This window comes from Panulirus ornatus, chromosome 65 (genome assembly GCF_036320965.1).
Source record: "Panulirus ornatus isolate Po-2019 chromosome 65, ASM3632096v1, whole genome shotgun sequence".
Taxonomy (NCBI): domain Eukaryota; kingdom Metazoa; phylum Arthropoda; class Malacostraca; order Decapoda; family Palinuridae; genus Panulirus; species Panulirus ornatus.
In genome coordinates this window covers 26422155-26431662 of record NC_092288.1, presented here as the reverse complement: position 1 = coordinate 26431662, position 9508 = coordinate 26422155, and positions in this window count along the sequence as shown.

Here is a 9508-nt window from a genome sequence, read left to right as displayed (position 1 = left end):
AGCATCACCACAGTTTGCTAACATGATCATGTGGGTCTTTCCTTCATTTTGTTTATCTCTATAAACTTGTATATTTTCTTGTTTATCTTATCTTATCTTATCTAGCTTTATCCTTTGTGACGTTGGAGGCTCCAGTTACGGCCACATGAAGACCGGGTTATGTAACGGTGGTGCTGGGTCACACTAGGTCGAACCTCCTCACTGCAGTCAGGTCAGACTCACACACTGCTAAAGTTCACCCATTATATACGTCATTAAGAACAACAACATTAAATGTGGTCATTATAAACCTCATTAAGAGGACCATCAAGGTCATCCATACCTGACACACCTGCCATTACTGACCTCTGAGATCACGAAGACTGGCACGAGGTGAAGCTGGGTCATCCCAGCTCCATGACACTCCCCCAGGTGTGGGGTAACACTATCTTACACCATACTGGGGATATGACAAGCCCCTCTCCCCCCCAGGTGTGGGGTAACACTATCTTACACCATACTGGGGATATGACAAGCCCCTCTCCCCCCCCCAGGTGTGGGGTAACACTATCTTACACCATACTGGGGGTATGACAAGCCCCTCTCCCCTCCAGGTGTGGGGTAGCATTATCTTATCCCCTACTACACCAGGGGATAAAGTGGTCGTCACCAGTCTACAACACCACCTGTAGCCTGGTAACCACCTGTCTCAGGTGATGCTGTAGCCTGGTGACCACCTGTCCCAGGTGGTGTGAGATCCTGTGTACGCGGTATGGTAAGGTTACCAGCTCCGTCATTCAAACACTGAAGGACACTGAGAAGTGGTCTACCAGCTGTATGAGGGTTGTGGGTGTCCACCTGTGCAGGAACAGGTGGTGGTCACTCCCGGCGCCACACACACACACACGTGCATCGACTGTACCACGTCTCAGGACCCAGCTGAGACAGGTGGAGCTGACGGTCGTACTGTCATTTTCTGAGGCTGGTCGTCAGAAGACAGCTGGAGGTAACCGCTCTATCTATGGGTCAGCCAGACTGGCAGACTTGGGTCGGGATTATCTAGTGATGCTGGTCGACCCGATCTACCAACGTCACCGGTGGAGTAGTGATGCTGGTCGACCCAGCCTACCAGCCTCCCCAGTAGAGGGATGCTGGTATAAACATGATGATCACATGTATGGTAAACACCACCTCCGCCCCCTCCTCCATGCTCGAGAAAGTGGGAATTAGTATATCAAAGAAAAAGAAAATGGCACCATCATGGAAAACAGGAACCATACTATTGTAGAAAACGTCTTTGATATTGTTTCTGAAAACGAGCCTCTAAGTATGATGCAGCAGACCCTCCATCACTCTTGCTCATATTCTTAACTTTTACTAAGATCGTCAAAAGTTATCTTTCTTATACATAAATGTTATAATGAAAATGTATGTCGTCCTTTGGGGCAGGATAACGACTGTTGCCACCTGGGGTGATTTATGTGAAGCAGACGCGTGAGTGTGGCTCCAGGCACACCGACCATCAGGTAAACATGGCTAAACATGTAAGAGGATTACCAAGGTGGTTATGAAGCCTACACTCCATCCCTCGCTGCTCGTGTCTTAACGATGGATGTTTCAACAGTGTTCCCAAGTGAGAGGGTCACCTCCAGGATGTGGGTAAGGCAAACGATGGAGGGAGAGTGAGGGAACACGAGGGTGAAGATGAATGACGAATGTACGAGGAAGACCACACGAGGAAGACCACACGAGGAAGACCACACTGGACTAATATACGAGAAAGACCACACGAGGAAGACCACACTGGACTAATGTACGAGGAAGACCACACGAGGAAGACCACACTGGACTAATGTACGAGAAAGACCACACTGGAGTAATCTGAGGCGACGGAAGGGGAGGACCCGACGCGCCAGCTGGGATGATGGAAGGGGAGGGCCCGACGCGCCAGCTGGGATGATGGAAGGAGAGGGCCTGACGCGCCAGCTAGGATGATGGAAGGGGAGGGCCCGACGCGCCAGCTAGGATGATGGAAGGGGAGGGCCCGACGCGCCAGCTGGGATGATGGAAGGGGAGGGCCCGACGCGCCAGCTGGGATGATGGAAGGGGAGGGCCCGACGCGCCAGCTAGGATGATGGAAGGGGAGAGTCCGACGCGCCAGCTAGGATGATGGAAGGGGAGGGCCTGCTGCAGCAGTGTATCGCCCCACACACACTGTTCCATTATGTTTCCCTGTACTGAGATACACACAGTCACGTACATACACAGAGATAAAGAGGCAGATGCAGAAACTTCCATGCAAACATGAACAAATATTATTCACGCACACATGTCACCAGCGATCTCCATCTGGTCGATCACAACTTAGATCACAACGGTGGACAGGTCTCACTACCAGGTTGTAGACTTCCTCAGAGTGGGTCGTCAGGTTTTACGCTTTCCAGAGCCCATCTCCACCATCCAGTCTCGCACCTGTAGTGCCCCAACCATCCAGTCTCGCACCTGTAGTGCCCCAACCGTCCAGTCCCTCACCTGTAGTGCCCCAACCGTCCAGTCCCTCACCTGTAGTGCCCCAACCGTCCAGTTCCTCACTTGCAGTGCCCCAAGGGCCACAAGCCTGGCACCCGTGTGTCTCCTCAGCTTTATGAACGATGGCCTGAATGATGCAGCGACTGCACGAAATACGTTGACGATTCTCTCACTGACGTCAGCATCAACAACCTCTCCCTCCCTCTCCCTCTCCCTCGACCACGTCACTCACCAAATCACCTTTAAATGCCTTCACAACTGCGTCACCGACAACCACGTTTCCCTCAACCAGATCAGTTCATTAGTCATACACGTCAGCCCTTCCAACCCTGTCCCATCCCCTACTGTCTCACTAGGTCCCAGTCCCCTCCAGGTTGTCCAGTCCACCAAGCTTCCAACTCTGTCCCACCCCCTACTGTCTCACTAGGTCCCAGTCCCCTCCAGGTTGTCCAGTCCACCAAGCTTCCAACCCTGTCCCACCCCCTACTGTCTCACTAGGTCCCAGTCCCCTCCAGGTTGTCCAGTCCACCAAGCTTCCAACACTGTCCCACCCCCTACTGTCTCACTAGGTCCCAGTCCCCTCCAGGTTGTCCAGTCCACCAAGCTTCTCAGTGTCACTCTGGAGGACAAACTAAGCTGGAAGGACCACGTCAGGAGCATCATCAAATCCTCCAGCTATCGTCTCTACATTCTCCGTCCACCCAAGACACTTGGCCTCCCTGCACCTGAACCCAAGACCATCTACACAACTTTCATTCTTCCCACACTGACCCATGTCTCCTCCTCCCTCCCGCCTGGTGGTCCTCCACACTGACCCATGTCTCCTCCTCCCTCCCGCCTGGTGGTTCTCCACACTGACCTATGTCTCCTCCTCCCTCCCGCCTGGTGGTCCTCCACACTGACCCATGTCTCCTCCTCCCTCCCGCCTGGTGGTCCTCCACACTGACCCATGTCTCCTCCTCCCTCCCGCCTGGTGGTCCTCCACACTGACCCATGTCTCCTCCTCCCTCCCGCCTGGTGGTTCTCCACCACACAAGAGGAAAAGGTGAAAACTTTGCATGCAAGATCATCCTCTCTCCCTCCTACATTACTTGTCACAAGATACTCAACAAAGTAGTTCTTCGGACTCCCAGTGAACTTTACAGAACCTCATCTGAAAGTTACAGCAACATCTACGCCACTGTTACCTCTATCACATGAGATCCCTCCTCCCTAAGCTGTAGTTCTGCTCCACGCCAGCACTGATCTCATCCGAGCTGATACCGATCACTACAACAACAGCTTCATCCCAAACAATAGTTTGCTAAAGACGCTTGTTTACCGCTATTACCGCCCACCAGACTTGTCTGACCACAGCCATGGTCAACATGTTATCAATACAAGGGAGGCGCTGAGTGACCTGCCAGTTAAACACCATCACCGTTTGTGGCTTCAAGGTCACCAGTGAGGAGAACACGGAGACTCTACCTGGTAGTGTGACACTGTGACTGTCAGGATGTGTCCAGGTCACAGGTGCGTTACAACAAACTGTGACCCTGAGCATTGCAAGTGTCGGCTCTGCGCTGCAGGTCACGGTCGTCCACACTTGACCATCAGAAGCCACAGTGATGAGTGAGAATCCCGCCTTGAATGAAGATGACACATGAAGCTTACAGTGTACCCACTGTACTGTACTGTACTGCACTGTACCCACTGTACTGTACTGTACTGCACTGTACCCACTGTACTGTACTGTACTGTACTGTACTGTACTGTACTGTACTGTACTGTACTGTACTGTACTGTACTGTACCCACTGTACTGTACTGTACCCACTGTACTGCACTGTACTGTACTGTACTGTACTGTACTGTACTGTACTGTACTGTACTGTACTGTACCCACTGTACTGTATTGTACTCCACGTGCTGGCCTCACCTGCCTCTGTGGAGCAACCTTCACTACAGCGTTACACAACTGATTTGTCTGTAACTATTGAGGCAAACACAAGTATGGAAGTAGGATGTTCACACACACACACACACACACACACACACACACACACACACACACACACACACACACACACACACACACACACACACACACACACGTGGCCAGTTGGAGTGGTCGCCTCACACCATCATCATGAATATATTGGTTTCTGTTAACGCTGACGTAACAAAGAGCCGTCGACCCAGCCATAACTTGCCTCATTCTGGCCAAGACTCGCTCAGCTGGCCATCTAACCCTGGGCCAGGCCAGGCACGGCCTGACCCAGGGCCATTACCACGGTGGCCTGTGGCCCGCCAGAACTGGGGATTGACTGCTGAGGAGGAGGAGGCTGAGGGAGGAGGAGAGAGGCAGGGGGAGGATGAGAGAGGCAGAGGGAGGAGGAAGAGGCAGGGGAGGAAGAGAGAGGGCAGGGAAGGTGGTGGAGGAGGTGGAGGGCTTCATACATGCCGCCAGATCTACATTTCTTGGTCACGTTCATTGTTAACACTGAGCATCAAGTCCAGCTTGACCTGTGGTTGTGATGGTGTCTCAACAGGACTGTTCTTGTTGTTGTTGTTGTGTTGTTTGGTCAGTAACTCATCAGGAGGATACGATGGTTATTACCTATCAACCAGCACGTGTGTTGACCACGACTCTGACCCATTCTGACCTTCTACATTTTCTTCACACTTTATAATGACGTATTGTTGCTGGTGAGTCCTGTCTGCAGGTCACATCTCCAGGTCCGGTCAGCAGGTCATATCTCCAGGTCCACACACCTGTTGGTTGTCTTGTGCATTACGACAGTTTAACTTCACTGTCTTTTATATATATATATATATATATATATATATTTGTATATGTGTGTGTGTGTGTGTGTGTGTGTGTGTGTGTGTGTGTGTGTGTGTGTGTGTGTGTGTGTGTGTGTCGTTCAACATAGAAGACAGTGAAGTTAAACTTTGTCACATTGTACAAGACAACCAGCTGGCAACACTGGTGTTGTCCCTTCTCCAAGCTCGGTATGTATAGCATGGTATACATGCCATGTCTTCACCTTATGTATACACACATTCCTCAACCATTCACCAACCTCGGGAGCAGGGAGGGACCCTGCACCGGCTGCCCTGTGTGGGATTCGAACCCAAGCCCGTTAGACTGATGGATGGCAACGTGAAAGCTCTTGTATTTATGTGAGAGAGAGAGAGAGGAGAGAGAGAGAGAGAGAGAGAGAGAGAGAGAGAGAGAGAGAGAGAGAGAGAGAGAGAGAGAGAGAGAGAGAGAGAGAGAGAGAGAGAGAGAGAGAGAGAGAGAGAGAGAGAGAGAGAAGAAAAGATATCAACAAAAATGGACAATTATGGAGACAGAGATGATGAGACAGTAACATGACCAGACAGACGGAAGATGACCAGAGAGACAGAGAGATGAGGTAGACAGTAACATGACCAGACAGACGGGAGATGACCAGAGACGATCCTCATGATACAAGGAAGTCGAGGAGGAGATGCTTGGGCTGGACGAGAGACAGATCGTCCACATTCAACCTCTCCCACTCCCTCCCAGACTCTCTCTTCCCCTCATCTTCCCTCTCTCCCACTCCCTCCCAGACTCTCTCTTCCCCCCCCCCCCTCTCCCACTCCCTCCCAGACTCTCCCCCCTCCTCTGCTAGGAGGTGAGGGGCACAAAGGCCTACCCCACCCGGTACACCGTCGTTTTGGCCACAATGGTTGATCAAGACCATTGTGGCCTCTCAAACCTCTCCCAGCCCCCTCTCCCTGCTGTGAGAGGACCCAGATGACTTACCCGTCCTCCTCTCCCTAGCTGGAGAGGTGTGAGAGGACTAAGTAGTCCTAAGAACAGAGCATCAAAATAGAGTCTGTAGCTCGCAGGTTCACCCACCACTGCTCACACATACACCACCCACTGCCCACGCGCCCGTCACCCACAAGCCTCAGTATCAAAAGTTGCCAGCGTGTAAAATGTGCGACTATGTCCACCCGCACTGTGCTGAGCCACAGGGGAAATTGCTTATTGTATGACGAGCTACCACCAGGGGGAAGATGGGGAGAGAAGGCCTGGGGGAGGGGATAGGAAGCCTGGGGGAGGCAAGAGAAAACCTGGGGGAGGGGAGAGGAAGCTTGGTGGAGAGGAGAGACGCTAGCGAGGGGGAGGAAGGGAGAGAGACAAGGGAGGGAGAGCCATCACAACTTAGAGCACTGGACTAGGACGGGTGGATGTCATCCAGACCATCATCCACCGTATACACCAGGACAGGTGGATGTCATCCAGACCATCATCCACGGTACACACCAGGACGGGTGGATTACAACCCATCCCAATGCACTGTACATGTACAACACAACACTACGCTGAACACAACACCAACGTAACAACATGTACAACACTCTACTGACCACTGAGACACAGGTGACGAGATAATGATCATCCCCAGACCTGCCGGATCCACAACACTCACAGGTCACCACAACACTGCTGGAATAATTTTCTGTAAGGAAGATGTATAACCTGATGATAACAACTACAACCTGACCTCCAGAGGGGTAGAGACATGACCTGTCTGACCTCCAACCTTGTCAGATGAACAGTGATTACGAGCGGTTGAGCAGTGGAGTACAGTGTCTGGGGAGCCACGGTGACAGGAACAGCAGTGAACAGGTTTGACACATATAGAGACGCGAGCATCCAGCCTTCCAGACTGAGTAGGACGCGGTAGTCCTGGAAATTCATCATTAGATTTTAGGAAACATATATTTGTCAACAACCACAGCCTACTGGAGACTTCCAGGTACACACGAGTTCCTCTCTGGAAACAGGTCATGAGTGAGGGTATGTCTGGCAGGGGCGTCTTTCCCACGTAGTGAGTGACCGTAACTCATCCACCAATGTCCTGGAAACTCAGTAAGTCGTCGCCTTTCTTCCAGAACCGCTGCACCTCGTGCGTCTGCATCATAGGAACTTTGTGTCTCGTCTTTCCAAGATGTCGATCAAAGATAATCTCGCCATCGGTAGGTTGGCCGTCCTCGGTGAGGGAGGCCCTGGCCTGAGGCAGCGCCCCTAGTGACACCAGCTGATCCTGCCTGCTTGTCGAACTAAACATGGGAAAGCTGTAGCATCATCGCACCTCAGAAGACGAGACCTAGAGAGTTCCAGTAGCTTATCCTGCCTCTTCCAGCTGTCCCTTGAGAAGATGTAGGTCATTATATCTCTGACAACGACCCATGGATGACCCCAATCATCTCATTCCTGCTAACGACCCATGGATGACCCCAAGATCATCTCATTCCTGCTAAAGACCCATGGATGACCCCAGATCATCCCATTCCTGCTAACGACCCATGGATGACCCCAGATCACCCCATTCCTGCTAACGACCCATGGATGACCCCAGATCATCCCATTCCTGCTAACGACCCATGGATGACCCCAGATTATCCCAAATCTCGCACCAGCTCAAGTGGGAATAAAGAATGATACATTATGGTAGACGCTCGTACCTCCGCCAACCTGAAAAAAATGCTGTAAATTGTGAGTCGCTTCACATGAGCGGGCCAGGAGGCAACCCTCCAGGTGTGGCATCATCGGATGTTGCGCGTCATGTTAATGAGGCTCGTACATCACTACACCCCAGACACACCACCAGACACACTCAGGTACACCCAGGTGCACCCAGACACACACACACACACACATATATATATATATATATATAAATATATATATATATATATATATATATATATATATATATATATATATATATATATATATATATATATATATATATATATATATATATATATATATATATTTTTCTTTCTTTCATACTATTCGCCATTTCCCGCATTAGCGAGGTAGCGGTGAGAACAGAGGACTGGGCCCTTGAGGGAATATCCTCACCTGGGCCCCTTCTCTGTTCCCTCTTTTGGAAAATTAAAAAAAAATGTGAGAGGGGAGGAGTTCCAGCCCCCCGCTCCCTCCCCTTTTAGTCGCCTTCTACGACACGCAGGGAATACGTGGGAAGTATTCTTTCTCCCCTATCCCCAGGGATAATATATATATATATATATATATATATATATATATATATATATATATATATATATTTTTTTTTTTTTTTTTTGCTTTGTCGCTGTCTCCCGCGTTTGCGAGGTAGCGCAAGGAAACAGACGAAAGAAGTGGCCCAACCCACCCCCTTACACATGTATATACATACGTCCACACACGCAAATATACATACCTACACGGCTTTCCATGGTTTACCCCAGACGCTTCACATGCCCTGATTCAATCCACTGACAGCACGTCAACCCCGGTATACCACATCGCTCCAATTCACTCTATTCCTTGCCCTCCTTTCACCCTCCTGCATGTTCAGGCCCCGATCACACAAAATCTTTTTCACTCCATCTTTCCACCTCCAATTTGGTCTCCCACTTCTCCTCGTTCCCTCCACCTCCGACACATATATCCTCTTGGTCAATCTTTCCTCACTCATTCTCTCCATGTGACCAAACCATTTCAAAACACCCTCTTCTGCTTTCTCAACCACGCTCTTTTTATTTCCACACATCTCTCTTACCCTTACGTTACTTACTCGATCAAACCACCTCACACCACACATTGTCCTCAAACATCTCATTTCCAGCACATCCATCCTCCCGCGCACAACTCTATCCATAGCCCACGCCTCGCAACCATACAACATTGTTGGAACCACTATTCCTTCAAACATACCCATTTTTACTTTCCGAGATAATGTTCTCGACTTCCACACATTCCTCAAGGCTCCCAGAATTTTCGCCCCCTCCCCCACCCTATGATCCACTTCCGCTTCCATGGTTCCATCCGCTGCCAGATCCACTCCCAGATATCTAAAACACTTTACTTCCTCCAGTTTTTCTCCATATATATATATATATATATATATATATATATATATATATATATATATATATATATATATATATATATATATATATATATATATATATATATATATATATATATA